General features: G+C 45.4%; 1 protein-coding gene across 2 annotated transcripts in view; it reads left to right on the forward strand.

The window, feature by feature from the left end:
* The first annotated feature begins 11,952 nt into the window (after positions 1–11,952).
* Positions 11,953–26,688, forward strand: part of RASGEF1C (RasGEF domain family member 1C) — a 134,498-nt gene continuing 119,762 nt past the window's right edge. The window contains exon 1 of one of the 2 annotated variants that reach the window (XM_070792316.1): positions 11,953–12,042. The gene's annotated coding sequence lies outside the window, so the exon portion shown is untranslated. The remainder of the gene's footprint in view (positions 12,043–26,688) is intronic. The other variant, XM_070792317.1, reaches the window with a different exon arrangement.

Below are 26,688 nucleotides of genomic sequence, written 5' to 3' on the forward strand. Positions count from 1 at the left end.
TTTATATAAAGGGTCTGCTGCTGCTGCTAAGTCACTTAAGTTGTGTCCGACTCTGTGCGACCCCATAGACAGCAGCCCACCAGGCTCCCCCATCCCTGGGATTCTCCAGGCGAGAACACTGGAGTGGGCTGCCATTTCCTTCTCCAATGCATGGAAGTAAAGAGTGAAAGTGAAGTCGCTCAGTCATGTCCAACTCTTCACGACCCCATGGACTGTAGCCTACCAGGCTCCTCTGTCCATGGAATTCTCCAGGCAAGAGTACGGGAGTGGGGTGCCATTGCCTTCCCCGATATAAAGGGTCAGGGGTCCCCAGCTAGACTGTTGACTGGGGAACCAGAGGTGAGTGGCAGGCGTGAGTGAAGCTTCATCTGTTTACAGCCGCCTCCCATCGCTCTCATTACTGCATTATGACAGTGTAATAATAATAGAGATAAAGTGCACAATAAGTGTAATGTGGTTGAATCATTCTGAAACCATCCCCCTCCCTGGTCCCTGGAAAAATTGTCTCCCACAAAACCTGTCCCAGGTGCCAGAAACATTGGGACCCACCTGCTACTTTATATGAACTCCCAGCAGAAGGTGTTTAGTATCTTCTTGACCCACTGTCAATGATGCTAAGTTGACCTCTGGGTTCAGATAGTGCCAATCCAGTCCTCTGTCACACACTCATGTTTTGTCTCATAACTAGAAAGTCGTCCACATGTGCTTGCTTCGGCAGGGGGCCCATCCACCATATACCTTGTGCAGTTACTAACCTCAGGTGATAATCCTTGCCATGAGCAGGAATTTCGCAATTCGTTCCTCCCGTTGATATCTTTCACCACCACTCTGTTGTGGGGGAGAGCTTCCTGGCATCAGCTCTGGCGGAAAGGCAGGGTCCACACCTGGTTCCTTCCCTTCAGCAACCTGTGCTCGGAGTAGGGTGTGGGTTCAATTGCCGCCTCAGATGGGATCACAAGAGGGTTCATATTTCTATCTTTGAGTATTTCCAGTCATTCTTTTTGAGACTTAAATTGCTATAACTGGGGCCAGGGAAGCTGATTCCATCCAGTCTTTTTGACTGACTGCATTAAGTTTTTAACTTTTTATTTTGAAATAATTTTGAACTGACAGAAAAGTTGCAAAAATAGCCCAAAAGGTTCTTGTATATCTTTCCCTACCCCAGCTCCCCAAAGGTCAACATTTTACCACATGTGCTTGAGCCTTCTTTGTCTGCATACATGCAGTTAGTTATTACACATGCACGCATGCACATCCACTTATATAGACACATATGTTCCTATATACACACGTTTATGCTGATACATAGTCACTAATTTCCTTCCAGTGATTGTTTTTACATTCAGCCTGAATTTTTTAATGTTTGTAAACTCATGAATAATGAGGTTTATGCATGTACTTTACAGACAAAGACAGGTATACATTATGGTATACTTGTATACCATTACAAGTATACATAAACATGTAAATAAATATTGCACGGATATGTTAGTAGTGTTTATAATAGGCATCATTCATATGGGTAAATGTGTCCACATGACTTAAGAGAACCTACTAAAGAATCAGTGTGTGTGTGTGTTTGTGTGTGATAATTGACAGTACCAAGGGTATAAGTAAATTTAAAAGGTAGTGGAAATCTGAATGCTTTCCTCTCAGTAAATGCTTTCCTCTACAGTAAAAGACTGAAATGCCAGTTATTTAATTTGGACTCATAATAAAGAATATTATACCCAATAGGCAAATTCCTTTTGATCACACATAGAATTTAAAGGAAACTGACTATATACCAGGTCACAGACGATGATCAATAAATTCTGAAGTTAAAAATACACAACTGTTTTTCTATGATAATGCAATAAATTTGAAAATATCTCCCACATCTGGAAACAACAATACACAGAGGAATCTAGGTGAAAGAGAAAATCATAAGGAAAATTATGATATTCCTAAAAGTGCATGACCTCAGAATTGCACCACATACCAAATTTGATCCAGCTAAGGCTTAAATACTCTTATCAAAAAAGGACAGTTTTTTTTTCTTTAAATGAGTTCAGTTTTCAAGAGATTGACAGAAGACCAACAAAGCAAGCTCAAAGGCAGAGAAGAGGAAGAATAATAAAGGCAGGGACAAGAAACTAGAAAATTAAAATGAGAGGAAAAAAATCAGCAAAACTGAAAGATTAATAAGCTAGGCAATACAGTCAAGAAATAAAGAATATGCAGGTAACAGACAAAGTCGAAAAGAAGTTAGGACAGACATTTTTTTAAAATCTATAGTATGCTAACAAATATGATTGTCAAGAAGTAGACAAAATTTCTTTAGAAATTAAGCACAAAAATTGTCTCAAGAATGATGATACTAAGCACATCATACATATGAACTTATTTAATCTTCTCAACAGTTCTATGAGGTTGCTATCATCTCCATCTTAAAGTTTGGGAAATGGAGGCAGGAAGAAATCATAAATTCCCACAGCCAGAATATGCAGAAATGGGGTCTGAGGCCAGAACAGCTGGTGCAAGCACCACACTCTTAGCCTCTGCACTGCACGGCCTCCCAACAACCTGACTGGATCAGTGGCCATCAGAGGAAGTGAAATGGTAGTCAAAGAGTTCCCCTCCCACCCCCAAATACTCTCCAGGAAAAATCAATCTTACAGATCAGTTTTCACTAAATTTTCAAGAAACTATCTTATCTAGCTTTTCAAAGCCACCCATCTTGGTTTAGGCTGGATTAATCTTGATTCCAAAATTGGATAAAGAGAGATCAAGATTATGCTATTTTTTCATGGGCCCTGGCTGAATCCAAGATTGTGTTGTTTATTTCCAAATTCAAGGGTGACTCAACACAATTGTTTCAATGAATAACGTATTTTTGTTTAGTTTTTCAACTTTCAGAAAACTGAATAGAAAAGAATTTCCTTTGGGGCAGAGGAGCCTGGTAGGCTGCTGTCTATGGGGTCGCTAAGAGTCGGACCTGACTGAGCGACTTCACTTTCACTTTTCACTTTTATGCACTGGAGAAGGAAATGGCAACCCACTCCAGTGTTCTTGCCTGGAGAATCCCAGAGACGGCGGAGCCTGGTGGGCTGCCATCTCTGGGGTCGCACAGAGTCGGACACGACTGAAACGACTTAGCAGCAGCAGCAAGGCTTATTCTAGGAAGAGCTGCTGCTGCTAAGTCGCTTCAGTCGTGTCCGACTCGGTGTGACCCCATAGACAGCAGCCCAACAGGCTCCCCCATCCCCAGGATTCTCCAGGCAAGAACACTGGGGTGGGTTGCCATTTCCTTCTCCAATGCATGAAAGTGAAAAGTGAAAGTGAAGTCACTCAGTCGAGTTCGACTTTTAGCGACCCCATGGACTTCAGCCCACCAGGCTCCTCTGTCCATGGGATTTTCCAGGCAAGAGTACTGGAGTGGGGTGCCATTGCCTTCTCTGTCTGGGAAAAGCAGGAGACATCAAATGGTCAAATGTGCATGGCTGAGCTAACAGAAGCACAGGGTATGATAGCCATAAGGGACCGCCTCGGACCATCAGACCCGAGACCCTGGGGTGGTCAGGATGGTGACAATGGGAGGATGTGGGGCTTGTGGCTGAGCACAGGCAGGCAACCTGGCCAAGTCTCTTCCCAATCCCCTGGTCTAGAAACAGCCCAGCAGCTAGCTGGAGGCAAAAAGTCCCACTCCCCAAGGACTCACCGCCAACTCTGCACAAAATCAAAATGCATCCTTCTGCACAACTATGTCGGGACTTCTCATCTGGGCCGAGATGCTTCCCCAGAGCCCCCACTTCCAGGACTGCCTCTGTCCCCTCTTCCCCTGCAATGCCTTCATTTTTCAACAGACACCTGCTGAGAGACTTCTATGTCCCATTAACAAGACACAAATGGTTACTCCAACTGAGCTGATGACTGAGGACAAGAGGTTGCCTGGGTAGTTCAGTTCAGTTCAGTTCAGTCACTCAGTCATGTCCGACTCTTTGCTACCCCATGAATCGCAGCACGCCAGGCCTCCCTGTCCATCACCAACTCCCAGAGTTCACTTAGACTCACGTCTATCGAGTCAGTGATGCCATCCAGCCATCTCATCCTCTGTTGTCCCCTTCTCCTCCTGCTCCCAATCCCTCCCAGCATCAGAGTCTTTTCCAATGAGTCAACTCTTCACATGACGTGGCCAAAGTACTGGAGTTTCAGCTTTAGCATCATTCCTTCCAAAGAAATCCCAGGGCTGATCTCCTTCAGAATGGACTGGTTGGATCTCCTTGCAGTCCAAGGGACTCTCAAGAGTCTTCTCCAACACCACAGTTCAAAAGCATCAATTCTTCAGTGCTCAGCTTTCTTCACAGTCTAACTCTCACATCCATACATGACCACAGGAAAAACCATAGCCTTGACTAGACAGACCCTTGTTGGCAAAGTAATGTCTCTGCTTTTGAAAATGCTATCTAGGTTGGTCATAACTTTCCTTCCAAGGAGCAAGCGTCTTTTAATTTCATGGCTGCAGTCACCATCTGCAGTGATTTTGGAGCCCCAAAAAATAAAGTCTGACACTGTTTCCACTGTTTGCCCATCTATTTCCCATGAAGTGATGGGACCGGATGCCATGGTCAGGAGTCTCCAGTCCTGCTGGCTCCATCTACAACAGATGGCTCAGCAGTGGCCATGATGCTCCTGGCTTCCACTCTCGTCCAGCCACCGCCCAGCCTTTACCTCTCCCTGGACTGAGCCTGCTACACTGCAGCTGCAGCCACATGTCACTGCCTCTGTGGCAGCCTCCAGAGGTCCCAGTTGACCAGATGGGTGTTAAACCTGGGCTCCCATTGCCACATTGTTCACACACACTTTTACACAATCAAGGTTGCCAGCATCACATTTAGGATATTTGGCTGTCCTAAAATCACCTACTGTGTTTTTATTCTGCTGGTAAATTCTAAAAAATTGAAGGCCAGTAAACCATTTTGACCACATCCATTTGATCATAGAAAAAGCAAGAGAATTCCAGGAAAAAAATCTACTTCTGCTTCATTGACTGCTAAAGCCTTTGTGTGGATTACAACAAACTGTGGAAAATTCTTAAAGAGATGGGAATACCAGACCATTTTACATGTCTCCTGAGGAATATGTACACAGGTCAAGAAGCAACAATTAGAAGCAGACATGGAACAATGGACTGGTTCCAAATTGGGAAAGGAGTACATCAAGGTGGTTTACTGTCATGCTGCTTATTTAATTATATGCAGAGTACATCATGCAAAATGCCAGGCTGGATGAAGCTTAAGATGGAATCAAGATTGCCAGGAGAAATATCAATAACCTCAGATATGCAGATGACACCACCCCTAGGGCAGAAAGTGAAGAGGAACTAAAGAGCCTCTTGATGAAGGTGAAAGAGGAGAGCAAAAAAGCTGGCTTAAAACTCAACATTCAAAAAACTAAGATCGTGGCATCTGGTCCCATCACCTCATGGCAAATAGATGGGGAAAAAAACGGAAACAGTGACAGATTTTTATTTTCTTGAGCTCCAAAATCACTGTGGACAGTGACTGCAGACGTGAAATGAAAAGATGATTGCTCCTTGGAAGAAAAGCTATGACAAACCTAGACTGCATATTAAAAAGCAGAGACATCACTTTGCAGACAAAGGTCTGTATAGTCAAAGCTGTGGTTTTTCCAGCAGTCATGTATGGATGTGAGAGTTGGACCATAAAGAAGGCTCAGCACCGAAGAATTGATGCTTTCAAGCCGTGGTGCTGGAGAAGACTCTTGAGAGTCCCTTGGACTGCAAGGAGATCCAACCAGTCAATCCTAAAGATCAACTCTGAATATTCATTGGAAGGACTGATGCTGAAGCTGAAGCTCCAATACTTTGGCCACGTGATGTGAAGAGCTGACTCATTAAAAAAGACCCTAACCCTGGGAAAGACTGAAAGCAGGAGAAGGGGGTGACAGACCGAGGATAAGATGATTGGACGACATCACTGATTCAATGGACATGAGTTTGAGCAAACTCCGGGAGATAGTGAAGGTCAGGGAAGCCTGGTGTGCTGCAGCCCATTGGGTCGCAGAGTTGGACACGACTAAGCAACTGAACAATAATGACAAAATCATCTTGATGCTGTGATGCAGATTCCCGGGTTCCCACACAGGCCCTCTGAGTCCAAAGGCTTGCTCATCTGTGCTGTAAATGAGCTCCCAAGGAAGGCCCAGTACACATCCACTCTGCCCGGTGTGGGCCCTTCTGAGGGCAGCAGCTTGATCCTGACCTCCCTGCCTCCCACTGTGCCCCTAGGGCAGTTAATGGGAAGTATGCGGGGTTTGGGCCCCCAGTTTGCAGTGCCACCTCCATAAGTCGCCTGCCTGCTCTGAGCCTCTTTTGTGGAACAGTGTCTGAGTTTCCCATTACCACCATTGCAAATTACCACAAACTTACTGGTTCAAAACAAGTGAAAGCTGGTCAGTCGTGTCCAACTCTTTGTGACCCCATGGAGTATACAGCCCATGGAATTCTCCAGGCCAGAATACTGGAGTGGACAGCCTTTCCCTTCTCCAGGGGATCTTCCCAACCCAGGGGTCAAACCCATGTCTCACGCATTGCAGGCAGATTCTTTACCACTGAGCCACACGCAAGTGTATTCGTGTATAGTTCTGTAGGTCAGAAGTCTCCCTTGGGTCTCACTGAGCTTAAAACAGGTGTCAGCAAGGTTGGTTCCTCCTACAGGCTCTAGGGGAAAATTCGTTTCTTGCCTTCACAACCACGAGAGGCCTCCCACATTCCTTGGCTCGTGGCTCCTTGCTCCACACTCAGAACTAGCAGAGTCGCTAGCATCTCTCTGACCCTGCTTCCATACTCATATCTCTTTCCCTGACTCTTCTTGTGTCTCCCTCTTCTGCTTTTGAGCACCCACTGATTATTTGGGGCTCACCTTGATAATCCAGGGCAATCCTGGGTTGAGGTAATCCCCATCTCAAAGTCACACCTGCGAAGTTCCTTTTACCATGGAAGGTCACATATTCACTGGTTCTGGGGTTTAGGCCTTGGGCATCTCTGGGGGCCATTATTTTGCCCGTCACAGATGGGCGGGTTCACCCTGTACCCCTTGTAATCAGCGTTTCTCGAAGTGTGACCCATCTTCTGCTGCGTCAGCCTCACCTGGGGCTCCCATCCTAACTGTGGAGCGTGTTCACCAGACCCTACTCAGCTCAAGAAGCTGCCGGGAGGTGGTGACCACAGCACCCTCAACACAGGCTACAGCACTGATACAGGATACAGCAATCTGACCTCGGTGGCAGCAAGAAAGGATGAGTTTTCATCAGATCCAAGAATGGGTGAGTTAGGAGTTTCACTAATAAAATGCACTTGCCAGAGGCTGCAGTTGTCCTCAGTGTTCTCTGCTTTTACGGGGGACAGTGCTTGGCAGCCCGCGTGGTGTGATCTGGTTCCTGAGTCACCTGCCGCAGGTGGACCAAGCACTGGGGCCCACACGCTGCAGGGCCCTCGCAGGCTGCAGCCACTGCATGTCTGTGGCAGCGGGGACCACAGGCTCGCCTTCCTCCACCTCATGAAGGCCCACACCAGACTCTGCACCCACAAGTCCCACTGCCTCCAGATGGCCCCCCAGTACCTCTCTGGCCGCACAATCTCAGCAAGTCCCCCATCCACCCTGGCCACACCCAGCTGCCTTTCACTTCTCCCACCTCCTCCGCATGTTACCATCATCCACGCCCCCAGCCCCTGCCCCGGACCAGGGCGTGTGCTTCTCAGATGCCTCCTGCCTGCAGTCTCCTCCATCCTGTGCAGGTCAGCGCAGCAGCTCCAGGGGTGGCCTCCTCAGAGGACGAGGACTCCAGCCCTGCCAGCCCAGTGCTGGGCGGGTAGGACACACGCAGGTGGCCCCAGAGTCAGATGTGTGTGGGAGATGCCGTCTGGACCATGGACGGCCAAAGCAGGCGCCGAGGTTGCCGGGAAAGGCCTCAAGGATGTCACAGCCGGCACGCCTCCTGCTGGAGGGGCTACCAATGGGGTTGGGGTGGAGCCTACCCTGGGCCACACCCGGAGAACGGAGTCCCAGCTCCTTGCCCGCCAGGAGGCCCAGCCTGGCCCCGACTGCTTCCACCGGGGCCTCTGCACCCTCCCCACCCTCTCCTCCAGGCACACCCACCTCCTTTCTTTGTCACAGAAGCAGGACGCATGCTGGCCAGGGGGTCACTGCTCCTGCTACCCTCTCTAGCAAGGATCATCTTCCCACAGACCCTGTAGGGCTGGCTCTTCCTACAGGTCTCAGCGCGGACCCCCTGTGGGCAGAGAGGCCTTTCCTGAGCCCTCCCATCTAAAGTAGGCCGGACACACTCCACCACCTCACCTTGTCTTGGTGACTTCATGGCACTTAGCATTCTCTGAAAGGCTCGTTTTTATTATCCTTTTGTGTGTAGAATTTGTCTTCAGTCTCCTCTCTCTGAATAGTGGGCTCTGAGGTGGCAAGAACCACATGTCCTGCTCCCTGCAGGATCCCAGCATCCAGCACGGCGCACGGCACACACAGCCCCTCAGGAAATATCCACCGGAGGTGTGTCTCAGGTCAGGGCTCAGGCAGAGGAGACTGATCTGAGAGCTCCCCGGGTCACTCACCCTCTGTCCCAGCACCGGACTGTCTGGGGCTTGTACCTGGGCAAGGACTGGAGCAAGAAGATAGGGCTGGAGTAGGGCAGGCCAAAGGGACTTGATGGATGAGGTGGGATAGGGAGGCGCTGGGGAAACATGGAGCCTGAGGTGGCCCAGTCTTCTCCCAGGCTGCAGGCATGGCTCCTGCAGCCAGTGTCCGCAAGCTGGGGACAACTCAGAGCAGAACTCCCTGCTGGCCTCAAGGCTGAGTTCAAGGACTGCGTGCTGTACCCTCAACACAGCCCTGACCTCAGGGACGCGAGAGAGGCTGCAGGAGGCATCAGGAGGTACAGCCTTCTTCCCTGTCACAAGAATAGCCCTGCTCACTCAGCCATTTGAGACATGCGGGGTGGCCACAGGCAAGTCCACCCTGGGGTTCCAGTTCCTCCACCAAGCACTGCCCTAACTTCAAGCAGCCCCGCCACTTCACCCAGTGTGACAACAGCTCCTCAGTGGTTCCCAAGCCTTTGCTCACAGAGAGGGGTGGGGTGAGGAGAGACCTGCCCTTCTCCTTTGAGCTGCACTCTGTGAGGGGGCCCTGAAGTGCTGCTCAGGCCCCAGCAAGTCACAGGTGAGTGGGCTCGCTCTTCCGAGTTTTCTCATGCAGCCCTCTCTCCCTAGAACCCCAGCATGCCTCCAGCAGGCATGCAGGGCCTGACCTGAGGGCTCCAGGCATGCGGTGAGAATCCGAGAAGGTTCACTGGCCTCAGGACTGGTCTTAGTACCTAAGCCCCAAGGAGAATCTAAATGCTGGGAATCTCCCCCAACCTTCCTGTTTCTCCTTCCTCTTCACCGCGGCCAGGTTGTTGACACTGGTCTCAGGCATGACCCTCACTGGGACCAGCCTCTGGCCCTAGCCTTGTCATAAAGCTCTGCTGCTCCCTGCCCAGCCCATCCAACTCACCTGCCCTAATACATCTATGTGCCCCAGACAGATGCCTTCTGTCTCCAGGCCTCAGTTTTGCCAACGGTACGAGATACGAGCATTGTTGTTTTTATTTGTTTGGTCTTCTACAAATAGCCTTTGGCGCATGCTAGAGTAGTTCCCTGCTCCATCTTCAGGCTGAACACAAGGGCTACTTCACCTTTGGTTCCAGGGAGGCAACACCTAGGCCGGTAATCCTCATTCTTCAGGACTTTGGAAATGGCCAGAGCCAACCTCTTCAGAGTGTGTGGCAGTTCTGTGGTTTCCTGGGAATATCAGGCAGCTGTGCTCTTTCTGACAGTGTCAACCCAGACATAGCAGGTCTAGGAGAAGGGAAAGGTGGATTCCTATTCATAGTGTTTAAGTGTCTGGACCTAACAATTCCTGAAAGCAGAATATCTTGGCTTTTAATGCTTCATAAGCCAATAAATGCTTCATAAGCCTTTGCCTGTGTGGATCACAATAAACTGGAAAATTCTGAAAGAGATGGGAATACCAGACCACCCGACCTGCCTCTTGAGAAATCTGTATGCAGGTCAGGAAGCAACAGTTAGAACTGGCCATGGAACAACAGACTGATTCCAAATAGGAAAAGGAGTACGTCAAGGCTGTATATTGTCATCCTACTTATTTAACTTGTATGCAGAGTACATCATGAGAAATGCTGGGCTGGAGGAAGCACAAGTTGGAATCAAGATTGCCGGGAGAAATATCAATAACCTCAGATATGTAGATGACACCACCCTTATGGCAGAAAGTGATGAAGAACTAAAGAGCCTCTTGATGAAATTGAAAGAAGAGAGTGATAAAGTTGGCTTATAGCTCAACATTCAAAAAACTAAGATCATGGCATCCAGTCCCATCATTTCATGGGAAATAGATGGGGAAACAGTGGAAACAGTGTCAGACTTTATTTTCTTGGGCTCCAAAATCACTGCAGATGGTGATTGCAGCCATGAAATTAAAAGACATTTACTCCTTGGAAGGAAAGTTATGACCAACCTAGACAGCATATTAAAAAGCAAAGACATTACTTTGCCAACAAAGGTCTGTCTAGTCAAGGCTATGGTTTTTCCAGTGGTCATGTATGGATGTGAGAGTTGGACTATAAAGAAACCTGAGCACTGAAGAATTGATGCTTTTGACCTGTGGTGTTTGAGACGACTCTTGAGAGTCCCTTGGACTGCAAGGAGATCCAACCAGTCCATCCTAAAGGAGATCAGTCCTGGGTGTTCATTGGAACGACTGATGTTGAAGCTGAAATTCCAATATTTTGGCCACCTGATGCGAAGAGCTGACTCATTTGAAAAGACCTTGATACTGGGAAAGATTGAGGGAAGGAGGAGAAGGGGACGACAGAGGATGAGATGGTTGGATGGCATCACCGACTCAATAGACATGGGTTAAGTAGATTCCGGGAGTTGGTGATGGCCAGGGAGGCCTGGCATGCTGCAGTTCATGGGGTCACAAAGAGTCAAACATGATTGAGCGACTGAACTGAACTGAACTGAAGCCAATAAATTATTTTTGCTAAAGCTGATTGGGTTGGGTAACCTGCCACATCTCCTCAGGTAGGTCCTGACTGAAGCAAAGGACAGATACCCTGACTTTTACACTGGGACAAACCAGGACACTTTTAATGTCCAGCAGGAGCCAGCTGAGGAAGGTCACCCAATCTTGTTCAGGCTCCCTCCCCCCAATTCTAAAAGTGAAATAGCAACCGGTTATCCTCCTAGCAGCTCAGTGTCTTCAGAGTGGTGAGCCACCCTCCCAGTAGGCTGGGTCCTAGGACCACCTCCCCGATAGAAGACGCTTGGAGGGTGATAAACATTCTTCCCATCCTTTGATGCCCACCCTGTGCCCACCAGACAGGGAGCACAGACAAACCACAGATCAGCGGCCATCACAGGAGGAGAGTCCAGAGGAGCGGCCTGTAAAAGAGGTGCACCGGATTTTAGGCTGCCAGGGGTTTTCCAGGTGAGAGAGTCGGTAGTGGGGAGGGGCCAGTTCAGCTGCAGAGTCCAGCAGGAGCCATGACGTGAGGGTGCCATCTGATGCTTGTAGTGGGTCCCACCTCCAGGGGGTGGAAGGCGAACCACAGCGGAGGGTCCTGAATGCAGGGCTGGACTTACGGCCTTGATCCTGAGGCCCGCAGCAGAGCAGAGGCGGGGTGAGCGGGGACTCCTCGGGGATGGGTGGCCTCAGAAGGGAGCGGGAAAGGGAGCCCCGCGGCAGGGTCCTCCGCAGCCCCACCCGGAGCTCTGCGCGCCCAGCCTTCCCCGTGTGGCCGCGAGGGGGCGCCGCGCCGCTAGGGCGGCCGCCGGAGTGAGGCGAGCTGCGCCCCGGGCCGCGCGCGGCAGGCGGCGGCCGGCCGGCAGGGTCCGCGGCGCCCCGGCTCAGCGGGAGCGGCGGGCTCAACCCATGGGCCGAGCTCCGACACGGGGCGCGCCGGGAGCCGGTGAGTCGGGGCGCGGCGCTGCGGGCGGGGCGCGGGAGGAGCTGCGGCGGCGGCGGGTCTCGACGCTGAGAGGCGCGGCTGCGAGCCCGCTGGCCGGCAGGTATCCGGGCCTCGGGCGGGGACTCGCGGGCTGACCACAGGCGCGCGTGGGTGACAGTGAGCGTGGCCGGCTGGCTGGCGGGGCCGGGGAGTCCCGGCTTGCCGAAGTGTGCGCCCGTCCGGCAGAGACGATGGGAGGCGGAGGGGCTGCGGGGCGCGGGTGCGTGCGCGGGGAAGGCGCCAGGAGGAGACCGGCGGAGCGCGCACCCCCGGCCGCCGGGGCTCGTGACTCACTCTGCCGCGCGAGCACCGCCACTCGCCTTGGCGCGAGGAGCAAGCTTCCTCAGCTGCTCGAGTGGCAGGAAAAGCCAGCCTGGGCCCAAAGCCTACCCAACACGAGACCTCAGTTTCCCGGACTGTGAAATGGGAACAGGAAGGCTGACCTGCCGACTGCTTGTGAAGATGGCAGAGGGCCTTGTGTGTGGGAGAAGAGGATGTTGTCAGCTCTAAAGCTGGGATAGGATTGAGGAAAGGATCGATGCGAGAGAGCCTTCAGGGGCAATGGGGTCAGCTCCGGGTTCTGGGTGTGTTCCTCATTAGTGATGGTGGGCGGGGCCAGGAAACCTGGAGTCCGCTCCCCTCTGCGTCCAGGCGGGGACTGGGAGGCCTGGAGGGGAAGAGGCCAGGGAGGCTCCTGCCCCTGCCCCAGGCTCAGCGTGGGGAGCAATGTTAAAAAGACAGACAAGCCAGCTTGGGGTATGGAGGGGCTCACCTCACTCCCTGTCTCCTGGCTCTCTGAGGCAGGTGCTCTGCTGAGTCTCAGGAGTCAGAGCAGTGTCCTGGGAAGATTTGCTTGCAGGGCGGGTGCTGTGTCTCCGTCTTAGTTGAAGTTACTGAGCCTTAGAGCAGTCACAGGACTTGTTCAAGGTCTCAGGACCATTAAGTGGCAAAGTTGGAGTTTCAACCATGGTAGGACTGGTTCCAAAAGCCGTACTCCAGTCACTGTGCCAGGTAACCAGGAGAGGCCTGGGTTTGTGGCCTCACTTGCCTACAGCATTGCATTCCTTAACCTCCTGTGTGCTGTCTGCTGCTGGCCCTGAGGAGTGCTTACAAGCAGATGTGGGAGAGGGGAGCTGAATAAGTCATCTAAAGAAAAGCTAAGGTAATGGCAGGAGATAAGTGGTAGAAGAAAAAAAAAAAAAAAACCGTAATTAGGGTGGAGACTGAGGAGGGGGTGAGGAGAGGCTTACCCTGGTCAGAGAGGATGTGTCTGAGCCGTGACCACTGACCACGGCTGTGATGTGACTCCTACAAACGGTCCAAAGATGCAAGCCCCTGAAGCAGGCACAGGTGGGAGGAGGGAGGAGCTGAAACAGAGCCAGTTTTGTGAGCTGTGGAGTTGGACCTTTCCTCCAGGTGCGATGGACAGACACTGGAGGGTTTCGAGTTTTGAGTATTGAAAGGATGTCCCTAAGGTGAGTGGAGAGGACTCTCAGGAGCAGGAGAGGGAGCAGGCTGTGGAGTCTGCCAGAGATTCTCAAGGATAGCCAACCGGCTGCCAGATGTGGAGTCTGCCATCCTGGCAGAGCCAGGGGCTCAAGAAGGGCAGGGTCTTCTGCAGGTGATGGGGTTGTTAGCTGTGGCGGACAAGAGAACCAGTTTGGTCTGAAGCCCTACCTGTCTTCCTGCATCCTTCCGGGTGCCCATCTCAGACCTCCCTGTGCCTGGCAGGGGAAGGAGTGCCTGCCCCGAATGTGTAGAGATGAGATGCTGGGTGTTCAGGTCGATCTCTGCATCCTTTCATATGTTCCCTTAAGTCTTTGAGCTAATCCAGCTCTGACTTGTACTTTGACCCAGGCCTAGAGTCAGCCATTTCTCAAGAAGCCTTGGTATCTTTTAGTGGGGTTGTGGTGGGGGTTAGAAACCAGTATCTGAGCATTAGATAGAAATGCTCATTGCTACCATGGCATCATTGACCCTCGACCTTCTCAGTGGACTGAACCGAGAACTGCTTTTTTAAAACTGAAAGTTAATAGTTCCATCTCCTTTCTCCTACAATAAGAATCTGGTTCCCCCAAAATATCAATATAAAAGTTGAGTTATATTTTATTCGATGGAAATTTTTAGGACTTAAGCCCAGGAGGCAGCATCTCAAGTAACCCTGAGAGAACTGCTCCAAGGAGGCAAGAGGGGGAGCCAGGTTATATAGAAGTTTTGCAACAGAGGGCAAGTAGTCTAAAGTCAAAAGATAACTGTAAATTAAAGAAAACCAGATATCTCATGTTAAGGAACCTAGCACTTTTCTGTGTATGGGAAGATGCAAGAGTCTGGGCTTACTGAAATCATTCCTTTGATATGCTCCTCAGCTAGTATCCTGTGTTTTCAAATCCCGAGTTTCCTCAGGGCTCACCATGGGGAGTGGCTACAGTCTGATGGCTGCTAGAGGGCAGGTATTGTTCTTTCCTGAGTTCCCTCAGGGCTCACCAGCTCACTGTCCGTGCTGGCTGCAGTTGCTAATGACTGTGACACCCTTTGTTTACTGACATGGCAGGCAATATTCCATTTCTCAGTAATAATTTGCTTAACCCTAGAATACACTCAAAATACTTTCAGAATCACTACATCCAAACCAACCATAACCTACCAGGTCACGTTCAGGATTTCTTTGGCTGTCAAGTCAGCACTATGTAAATATGTTATCAATTTGATATACCATTAGTTTCATCTGTTTCTGTTTGCACACAATTCATTTTTTTCCCCTTTATGATATAATTTAATTTTTGAACATTTGTTTTACATGGTCCAAAGGTCAAAACTAAGAAAAAAAAAAAAGCTGTATTTGAAGTCTCAATCCCATTCCTGCCTCTTTCTTCTTGTTCCCGTACTATGGTATTTGAAATAATTTCAGATTTATTCTTCCTGGGTCTCTTTTGTTAAGTAAGCCACTTATAAATTATTACAAAAGTTAGTATATATATATCTTTTTTGTGCCTTGCTTTTTTCAATTAGAAATGTCTTTTTACTGGTTCATAGAGATGCTCCTCATTCCTTTGTACTCCACATTGTACTCCATTCTGAGGCTGTTCCATACTTATTCAACTATCTTGTGCATTGACATTTGGTTTTTTTTTTTAACAAGCCTTTGCTATTAAAAATAATGGAATAATAGATAACCTTGCACATAGGTTGCTTGTATTTGTGGAGGCATATTATTGATTCCAAGAAGGAAGAGTAAATAAGTATTTATTTTGTTAACTGTTCTTGATTTCCCTCTCCCCAAATTCTGCACTCCTACCAGCAGGTGTGACAGTGTCTGTTTTCCCCACACCTGCATGGACCTGAGAGCCAGTAAATAGTGTTTCAATACATTATAATTTACATTTCAATTATTATGAGTGAAATTAGCTTTTCATTTGTTTATGAGTCATTTGATCATCTTCTTTCTGTAAATTGCCTGTCTATATATTTTGTCCATTTCCTTTTGGATTTGAGGGTGTTCTTTTCTTTGGATTTAAAATTTTGTCTAAAATACGTATTAGAAATATTAGTGCTTTATCTTTGTTCAATTGTGACTATTTCTCCCAGGCTTCTTTTTACTCATTCATAGTGAGTTTTACCATTAAGAGCTTCTGTTTTGAGACCATTAATTTAGTCATTCTTTTCATTTATTGCATCTAGGTTTTGAATCCTAGTTAGAAAGGCTTTTCTCAACCCAACTGTAATGGAATTCACCTCTGTTTCCTAAAAGTCTTTTGGTTTTATGCTTAGTGTACAGATCCAGTAATCTTTTTCCAAATATCTATCCCAACATTTTTTTTAAAGGCCATCTTTTCTCTTGTGATCTGAAATGCGTTTGTGTCATATACTAAATATCCAAATGCAGTTGGACCTGTTTCTAGTCTGTCACACAGCTTTATTCCTTTGTGTGCTGGTGTCACATGTAGGAGTTACACTGTGTGTGTCTGTGTGAACAGCAAGGAAAACTGTATCTACAGCTGTTGCAATAGAGGAAAGAGATTGAACTCAATTCCCATTATTATGTTTTGGTGTCTGGTAGGACTAATCTTCCTTCCACTGCTTTTATTTCAGGGTTTTCCTAGCTATTCTAACTGATATCTTTTGTTAGGACCATATTAACTTTATGTATAACTTCAGGATAATTGATGTTTTTTTGAAGTTGAGTCATCTTGTCCAAAAATAAGGAATGTCTTCATTTGTATTCAAGATTCCTTACTTTTTTATTTGTTTAAGACCACTTTCAGTAGCATTTTGAAGTTTTCTTCATGGTCCTTGTCAAGTTTATTCATGAATATTTTACCTCGTTTGTTCCTATTATGATGGGGAAAACTTTTTCCCCCATCATACCTTTTTTTTCATGGCTTTATATCTTTTTGTTTATTTCTTTTTTCAACATAATTAAGATTTATACAATTCTCACACAACAGTATGATACAAATTCTATTCAAGTTCCCATAGATTGTAAATTAGGAAACACTAAAATATATTCAGGGACATAAAACAAGGTGCAAAAATTACATGATCTAAAGATATTGAATGCAGAGTCTGTTCTCTTATGACTATGGAATTATGTTAGAAATCAATATTGAAGATATTTGAAAATAACCCACATATTTTTAAGTGCAGTGTGACGTTTACCAAGAGAGATCTTCAAGTTAGCCATCAAAAGCTTCAATAACTTAGACTGAAAAAAACACAGAGGATGTTTGCAGAGAATAAAGCATTGAAATGAGAAATTAATATTAAAGATACTTTAAACAAAATCCCATGTATTTGGAAATTAAATGATGGATGTTTCTAAGAAGCCATAACAAGAAAAATTAGACAATATTTGTCTAATATTGTCTAATAATGAGAAAAGAGTTTACCATAATTTATTTCACACAGCTGAAGCTACTCAATGCATTTAAATACAAAGTGGAGTCTTGAATAAGATATGAAAATGAATAATGGACAGTGGCATGAAACTTTATGAAATTTGAACAAAATCTGAATTTTAGGTATCTCTTGCTAATTCCTGTTTTTTTGTTTTGTTTTGTTTTGTTTTGTTTTTTTACAATTTAGTATTTCTTTATATTCTCTGAATTGGTTTAGAAGTTTCAAGCCTCATTCACAAATATTTTTAATCACTAAGATAAATTGCCTAGACTTTTAGCACTAATACTAGATGCTAAAAAGCATGGAACTATATCAGAGTTTTGTGTGAATATAAATTAGAAATGTAGCATTCTACACATTCTACACATACTAAGTCAAACAAGTGGAATCAAAATATCATGGATTTTTTAGCTAGGCAAAAATTCATAAATTTTCTAAAATATTTATATGTATAATATATGTATGTGTGTGTGTATGTGGTGTGTGTGTGAAAAAACCTTTTCTACTAGATAAAGTCTTGAGAAAGAACAAGAACAAAAAAGAAGACATGGAGAAATTGGAAAACATAAACTAAATGAAATGGAAGCACTGAATAGGAAATAGAAAAGGAAAACAAACTAGATAACAGTAAAAGATCCTCATATAATCTGTTGTTTTTAAATATGGCTGCTTGTTAGAAACATATCTGGAGGTACCTGGGCATTTGTATTTTTTCAAAAAATTCTAAGATAACTCTATTATGCATGTGGATTTTAAAAAATGATTATAGGTTTTTCTATTAAATGGTAGTTTTGATGATACAGAATTCTGTTATTTTCTGTTGATTAATCATGATACAATTATATTAAGTGAATAATACTTCAGTCAGTTCAGTTCAGTTGCTCAGTCATGTCCGACTCTTTGCAACCCTATGAGCTGCAGCACACCAGGCTTCCCTGTCCATCACCAACTCCTGGAGCTTGCTCAAACTCATGTCCATCAAGTTGGTGATGCCATCCAACCATCTCATCCTCTGTCATCCCCTTCTCCTGCCTTCAATCTTTCCCAGCATCAGGGTCTTTTCCAATGAGTCAGTTCTTCCCATCAGGTGGCCAAAGTACTGGAGCTTCAGCTTCAGCATCAGTTCTTCCAATGAATGTTCAGGGTTGATCTCCTTTAGGATTGACTGGTTTGATCTCCTTGCAGTCCAAGGCACTCTCAAGCGTCTTCTCCAACACCACAGTTCAAAAGCATCAATTCTTTGGTGCTCAGCTTTCTTTATAGTCCAACTCTCACATCCATACATGACTACTGGAAAAACCATAGCTTTGACTATACAGACGTTTTTCAGCAAAGTGATTGATGTCTTTGCTTTTTAATATGCTATCTAGGTTGGTCTTAGCTTTACTTCCAAGGAGCAAGCCTCTTTTAATTTCATGGCTGCAGTCACCATCTGCAGTGATTTTGAAGCTCAAAAAAATAGAGTCTGTCACTGTTTCCATTGTTTCCCCATCTATTTGCTATGAAGTGATGAGACCGAATGCCATGATCTTAGTTTTTTGAATGTTAAGTTTTAAGCCAGCCTTTTCACTCTCCTCTTTCACTTTCATCAAGAGGCTCTTTAGTTCCTCCTTGCTTTCTACCATAAGGGTGGTGTCATCTGCTTATCTGAGGTTATTGATATTTCTCCTGGCAATCTTGATTACATAATCACAGTAGTAAAAGATGTTTATCAGTTTTCACAATCAATACCCAGACAAAAAATAAAAGATAATTACAGTTGCAAACTGTAATGGAAGCATGATTAACCTAATAATTTGAAATAATTGCATAAAATTTCAGGGATTGAACAGAGTGATGTGGTAAGTGGAAGTGCTAGGCTTATGTCTTTTGGTTGGTGCACTTGATCCATTTACAGTTAAGGTAGTTATCAATATGTATAATCCTATTAACATTTTCTTAATTTTTTGAGGTTTATTTTGTGTAGGTCTTTTCCTTCTCTTTTGTTTCCTTCCTAGAGAAGTTCCTTTAGCCTTTATTGTAAAGCTGGTTTGGTGGTGCTGAATTCTCTTAAACTTTTGCTTGTCTGTAAAGCTTTTGATTTCTCCATCAAATCTGAGTGAGAGTCTTGCTGGGTAGAGTATTCCTGGTTGTAGGTTCTTCTCTTTCATCACCTTAAATATATGGTAACATTCCTTTCTGGCTTGTAAAGTTTCTGTTAAGAAATCAGCTGATAACCATCTTTGCATGAAGTGTTCCCTTGGTATCTCTAATTTTCTTGAAGAGATTTTTAGTCTTTCCCATTCTGTTGTTTTCCTGTTTCTTTGCACTGATCACTGAGGAAGGCTTTCTTATCTCTCCTTGCTATTTTTTGGAACTCTGCATTAAAATGGATATATCTTTCCTTTTCTCCTTTGCTTTTCACTTCCCTTCTTTTCACAGCTATTTGTAAGGCCTCCTCAGACAGCCATTGTTGGGAAAAATATCAATAACCTCAGATAAGCAGATGACACCACCCTTATGGCAGAAAGCAAGGAGGAACTAAAGAGTCTCTTGATGAAAGTGAAAGAGGAGAATGAAAAAGTTGGCTTAAAGCTCAACATTCAAAAAACTAAGATCATGACATCCAGTCCCATCACTTCATGGCAAATAGATGTGGAAACAGTGGAAACAGTGACAGACTTTATTTTCTTGGGCTCCAGAATCACTGCAGATGGAGACTGCAGCCATGAAATTAAAAGAGGCTTGCTCCTTGGAAAAAAAGCTATGATCAACCTAGACAGCATATTAAAAAGAAGAGACATTACTTTGCCAACAAAGGTCTGTCTAGTCAAAACTACGGTTTTCCCAATAGTCATGTACAGATATGAGAGTTGGACCATAAAGAAAGCTGAGTGCTGAAGAATTGGTGCTTTTGAACTGTGGTGTTGGAGAAGACTCTTGAGAGTCCCTTGGACTGCAAGGAGATCAAAGCAGTCCATCCTAAAGGAACTCAGTCCTGAATATTCATTGGAAGGACTGATGCTGAAGCTAAAGCTCTAATACTTTGGCCACCTGATGGGAAGACTCATTGGAAAAGACCCTGATGCTGGAAAGATTGAAGGTAGGAGGAAAAGGGGACAACAGAGGATGAGATGGTTGGATGGCATCACTGACTCTGTGGACATGAGTTTGAGCAAGCTCCAGGAGTTGGTAATGGACAGGGAAGCCTGGTGTCAGAGGTCAGAAAGAGTTGGACACGATTGAGCGACTGAACTGAAGTGAACTGGTCTGGTGGTGCTAAATTCTCTTTAACTTTTGCTTCTCTGGAAAGCTTTTGATTTCTCCATCCAATCTGAACGAGAGCCTTGCTGGGTAGAGTATTCTTGGTTGTAGGTTCCTCCCTATCATTACTTTAAATATATGGATTCTCTTCTGGCTCATAGAATATCTGTTGAGAAATCAGCTGATAACCTGATGGGTGTTCCTTGTATGTTATTTGTTATTTTTTCCCTTGTTGCTTTTAATATTTTATTGTTGTCTTTAATTTTCATCAGTTTGATTACTATTTGTCTCTCTGTGTTTCCCCTTGGGTTTATCCTGCCTGGGACTCTCTGCGTTTCCTGGACTTGGTTGACTATTTCCTTTCCCATGTTAGGGAAGTTTTCAGTACTTCTCTCTTCAATTATTTTCTTGGTTCCTTTCTCTCTTCTTCTTCTGGGATGCCTATAATGCAAGTGTTAGTGCCCTTAATGTCCCAGAGGTCTCTTAGGCTATTTGCTTTTTTTTTCCCATTCTTTTTTCTATATTCTGTTCTGCAGCAATGATTTCCACCATTCTGTCCTCCAGGTCAGTTATCTGTTCTTCGGCCTCAGTTCTTCTGCTATTGATTCCTTCTAGTATATTTTTCATTTCTGCTTGTTCTTTCATACTTCTGGTGTTCGGTAAACATTTTTTGAATCTTCTCAACCTTTGCCTCCATCCTTTTTCTGAGATCTTGAATCATCTTCACTGTTATTTTTCTGAATTCTTTTTCTGGAAGGTTGCCTAATCTCCACTTCATTTAGTTGTTTTTGTAGGGTTTTATCTTGCCTCTTCACGTGGGACAAAACCCTCTGCTTTTTCATCCTGGTTAACTTTCTGTAATGTGGTTTTGTTCTCGCCACTGAGGGACTATAATTCTTCTTGCTTCTTCTGTCTGCCCTCTGGTGGAGGAGGCTTAGAGGCTTGTGTAACCTTCCTGATGGGAGGGACTGGTGATGGGAAGGAGTGGGTCTTGCTCTGGTGGGTAGGGCCATGCCCAGAAAAACTTTAATCCTGTTATCTGCTGATGGGTGGGGTTGTGCTCCCTCCCTGTTAGTTGTTTGGCCTGAGGTGACCCAGCCCTGGAGTCTGTGGGCTCTGTGGTAGGGTTAATGGTGACCTCTAAGAGGACTTACACCAAGGGCATCTTCCAGGACTGCTGTGGCCAGTGCCCTTGTCCCCATGATGAGCCACTGCTGACCCCCACCTCCATAGGAGACCCTCCAACAGTAGTGGTCGGCCTGGTTCAGTCTCCTGTGGGGTCACTGCTCCTTTCCTCTGGATCTTGGAGTACGCATGATTTTGTCTGTGCCCTCCAACAGTGGGGTCTCTGTTTCCCAGTCCTGTGGGAGTCCTGTAATCAAAGCCTGCTGGCCTTCACAGTCAGATTCCCTGAGGATTCTGTCCCTTTGTCAGCTCCCCAGGCTGGGAAGCCTGACATGGGGCTTAGAACCTTCACAACAGTGGGAGAACATCTTTGATGTTATTGTTCTCCAGTTTGTGGGTCACCACCTGACAGATATGGGATTTGATTTTATCATGTTCGTGCCCCTCCTACCATCTTGTTGCAGCTTCTTTTTCTTTGGACGTGAGATGTCTTTTTTGGTGGGTTCCATCGTTCTCCTGTCAATGCTAGTTGCAATTTTGGTTCTCTTGCAGGAGGAAATGAGCACATGTCCTTCTACTCTGCCATCTTGAACTGGAAGCTTCTTATTTTTTTTTTTAAAGGAAACTCCATGCTGTTTTTTAAAGTGACTGTACCAATTCACATTCCCACCAGTAGTGCATAAGCATTCCATTTTCTCCACCTCCTCACCAACACTTGTTATTTCTTGTTCTTTTAATATATATATATATATTTATATCTATATATATATAAATATAAAATAGCCACTCTAACAGTTGTGAGGTGATATCTTATTGTGAATTTGATTTGAATTTCCCTGATATTTAGCAATGTTCTGCATCTTTTCATGTAACTTTTGACCATCTGTATGTCTTCTTTAGAAAAATATATATTCAGATATTCAGCCCATTTTTTTTACTTTTTAAAAAATTTATTTATTTATGATTGGAAGATAATTGCTTTACAATGTTGGTTTCTGCCATACATCAGCATTAATCAGCCATAGGTATACATGCCAATTTTTAAGTCAGATTGTTTGTTTTTTTTAAAATGATTGGTTTTTGCTGTGAAGTTGTATGAGCTTGATATTTTTTAAAAAATTCCAAATAGTAGGAATGATGAAAGTTAGATGGATTGGGAGGAAGGCCCAGGTGAGGTAAAGGTTGATAATATTCTACCACCCAACTTGGTGGAGGGCCTCCAAGCATCTAATTTATCATCATGCTTCCTAACTTATATGTTATACGTTCCATACCAATGTCACTTTAAACGAATGCTAAAATGTTAAGTGGAATTCTCATATTTTCATCCCAAGCTTTTCATGTTGGTCTGTACTCTGGGGACATCTCACTCTGTGAGGACACAATTCCCACTTTGGAGACCACTAAATTAATCAGACCCGGTGATCACCAGGGTACCTGTCTGCAGCAGACCCTGATGCAGGGCAGCAGTGTCCTCAAGATCATGCATGGGTGAGGAGGACCATAGTCAGGCTCAACCTGAGAGGGGCTCCCAGGAGAGGCTATCCCTCCACTCCTCTGGAAGGTCAGACAGGAGTCAGGCAGAATGTGGGTGGTCTGGCAGGAGAGGAAGAAAGAGAGAGTCAAGGCCCCTGGCACTGGAGATCCTGGGAGCTCAGTGCCGGCTCTCTGCATCTTGGCTGCGAGCAGCTTGAGGACAGGCACGGAATCAACCTTGTCACTGCCATGCTGCACAAGGCTGGGAGCACAGCTCAGGAGGGCGCCTGGCCTTCTAACCAGCCATTGGCCAATTTCCCTGTGAATCTGAGCAGACCGAGAACACTGGAGAACCGGTCAGAGGAGTCAGCAGGGAGGACCCCAGTCTCTGAGGACCAGGGCAGGTCACCCTACAACTCACACACCTAGACACCACCTGGGCAGGTGGACTGGGGTATGTGCCTGGCTCTGATCCTCGGAGAAGGTTATCCACAATCCAGGGCTCTGGTCGGGAGGTGCAATCCATTTGTAACATATTTCCATGCAAATGGTTGAAGTTTCCAGTTCCTTCACGTTTAACAGAAATGTCTCCCCAGCTCAGGAGTTCTGACAACCAGTTGTCTTGACAAACCCCTTAAGAATAAAATATTGCACACTTGACTGTTTGTATGAACATGTGCAAGAGGAATTGTGGAAAGGGTTAAAGATGCTGAAATGACAGTGTGTGTGACAGCTGCTCCCCTAATATGAATTGGAGGCCCCCAGTGGCCTGTGGTTTGAAAACAGATGTTTCTGCATAAATGCAGCCAAATTCTATTAGCACTTTGGATGATGAAAGGGACTTTAAGTGTCTGCATGTTGCAATTCGGAAATGTTTGCCAGGGAAAATGTGCTTATATTTTGCAAATAGTGAGTGCAAGAAGAAGGAACAAATTAGATTATCACACCGTATGTAACGAATTTCATGAGCAGATTCATTGACAGATGCACATTGCATATGATAAATGTGATCAGTGGTATTGCCCTCATTGAATGATGAGGAAGCACCCTCATTCCTACCTGTGGCCATTTTCATCCTTGGCTCAGACAGGGAGGGCAGCCCAAGGTCACAAGGCACCCAGGCCTCCTGGGACTTTCAGGGAGAAAGTCACAGATTTTCCTTTCATTAAAAAAATTTTATTGGAGTATAATTGGTTCACAGTACTGTGTTAGTTTCAGGTGTTCAGAAACGTGAATCATTTAAAATCCAGTATATAAAATCCAGTTACGTATGTATATAAATACACACACATATATTTACTTTTTTAGATTCTTTTTCTATATAGGCCATTACAACACTCTGAGTATTGCATAGTGTTCCCTGTGCTATACAGTAGATCCTTATTAGTTATCTATCTTATATATAGTAGTGTACGTATGTCAGTTCCAGTCTCCTAGTTTATCCCTACTCCCCTTATGCGCCTGGTAACTATAAGTTTGTTTTCTATATCTGTAACTCTCTGTTTTGTAGACAAGTTCATTTGTACCCTTTTTTAGATTCCATATATAAGGGATATTGTCTTTCTCTGTCTGACTTACTTCACTCAGTATGACAATCTCTAGATCCATCCTGTTGCTGCACATGACATCATTTCATTCTTTTTATGACTGAGTAATACTCCATTATATATCACATGTTCTTTATCCATTTCTCCATTGGTGGACATTTAGGTTGCTTCCATGGCCTGGCTATAGTTCTCCAGTGATCACTGGCATGTATGTATCTTTTCAAATTATGGTTTTCTCTGGATATATACCCAGGAGTGAGATTTCTGTGATCCAGCAATATGGTAGCTCTATTTTCATCTTTTTAAAGGAACCTCCATATGGCTCTCCATAGTGTCTGCACCAATTTACATTCTCACCAAGAGTGTAGGAGGATTCCCTTTTCTCTGCACCCTCTCTGTTAGGGGAAGCACACTGATTGAAACCGCCCACCCTGGCCAGGCACCATAGTAACCATTTGCATGAGTTGTTTTATGACAGGAGATCCTGATAAGGAATAGGGAACTAATAAGCCACCACCAACCTGAAGAGTTCGGGAAAGGTCAAAAGGAGACACTGCGTGTCCGTCCACTTCCCAGAATCCCTCTCGCTAGCATCCATCTTGGCTGAGCGATGCGTGCGCCACCAGGAAAGACTCTGAATTAGAATGATTGGCCAAAGACCACCCGGAAACGAATCCCATCACCATAAAACCCAACACTGCGAGCCACGCCGCAGAGCAGTTCTTGTGGGTTCCCTTTCCCTACTGCTCTCCACCTGGGTGCCCTTTCCCAATAAAATCTCTTGCTTTGTCAGCACATATGTCTCCTCGGACAATTCATTTCTGAGTGTTAGACAAGAGCCCAGTTTCAGGCCCTGGAAGGGGTCCCCCTTCCTGCAACATCTCTAGCAATTATTGTTTGTAGATTTTCTTGATGGCGGTCATTCTGACTGGTCTACAATGAGATAACACCTCATTATAGTTTTGATTTGCATTTCTCTAATGATGCTGAGCATCTTTTCATGTGTTTGTTGGCCATCCGTATGTTGTCTTTGGAGAAATGACTATTTAGATCTACTTGTTTTTTGACTGGGTTGTTTGTCTTTTTGATATTGAGCTGCATGAGCTCTGTGTTGGATATTGATCCCTTGTGAGTTGCTTCGTTTGCAAATACTTTCTCCCATTCTGAGGATTGTCTTTTTATTTTGTTTATGGTTTCCTTTGCTGTGCAAAAGCTTTTCATTTTAATTAGATCCTATTTGTTTATTTTTGTTTTATTTTCATTACTCTAGTAGATGGATCCAAAAAAATCTTGCTGCAGTTCATGCTGAACAATGTTCTGCCTATGTTTTCCTCTTAGAATTTTACAGTGTGTGGCCTTACATTTAGGTCTTTAATCCATTTTGAGTCTATTTTTGTGTATGATGTGGAAAACTTTTCTAATTTTATTCCTTTATATTTAACTATCCAGTTCTCCCAGCACCATTCATTAAAGAAACTGTCTTTTCTCCATTGATATTCTTGCCTCCTTTGTCATAGATTAGGTGACCATAGGTGGGTGGGTTTATCTCTAGGCTTTCTTTCCTTTTCCACTGATCTATTCAGTTCAGTTGCTCAGTCATGTCCGACTCTTTGTGACCCCATGAATCGCAGCACGCCAGGCCTCCCTGTCCATCACCAACTCCCGGAGTTCACCCAGACTCACGTCCATCGAGTCAGTGATGCCATCCAGCCATCTCATCCTCTATCGTTCCCTTCTCCTCCTTCCCCCAATCCCTCCCAGCATCAGAGTCTTTTCCAATGAGTCAGCTCTTCACATGAGGTGGCCAAAGTGCTGGAGTTTCAGCTTTAGCATCATTCCCTCCAAAAAAACCCCAGGGCTGATCTCCTTCAGAATGGACTGGTTGGATCTTGCAGTCCAAGGGACTCTCAAGAGTCTTCTCCAACACCACAGTTCAAAAGCATCAATTCTTCGGCACTCAGCCTTCTTCACAGTCCAATTCTCACATCCATACGTGACCACAGGAAAAACCGTAGCCTTGACTAGATGGACCTTTGTTGGCAAAGCAATATCTCTGCTTTTGAATACGCTATCTAGGTTGGTTATAACTTTCCTTCAAAGGAGTAAGCGTCTTTTAATTTCATGGCTGCAGTCACCATCTGCAGTGATTTTGGAGCCCAAAAAAATAAAGTCTGACGCTGTTTCCACTGTTTCCCCATCTATTTCCCATGAAGTGATGGGACCAGATGCCATGATCTTCGTTTTCTGAATGTTGAGCTTTAAGCCAACTTTTTCACTCTCCACTTTCACTTTCATCAAGAGGCTTTTTAGTTCCTCTTCA

Source organism: Bos indicus, chromosome 7 (genome assembly GCF_029378745.1).
Source record: "Bos indicus isolate NIAB-ARS_2022 breed Sahiwal x Tharparkar chromosome 7, NIAB-ARS_B.indTharparkar_mat_pri_1.0, whole genome shotgun sequence".
Taxonomy (NCBI): domain Eukaryota; kingdom Metazoa; phylum Chordata; class Mammalia; order Artiodactyla; family Bovidae; genus Bos; species Bos indicus.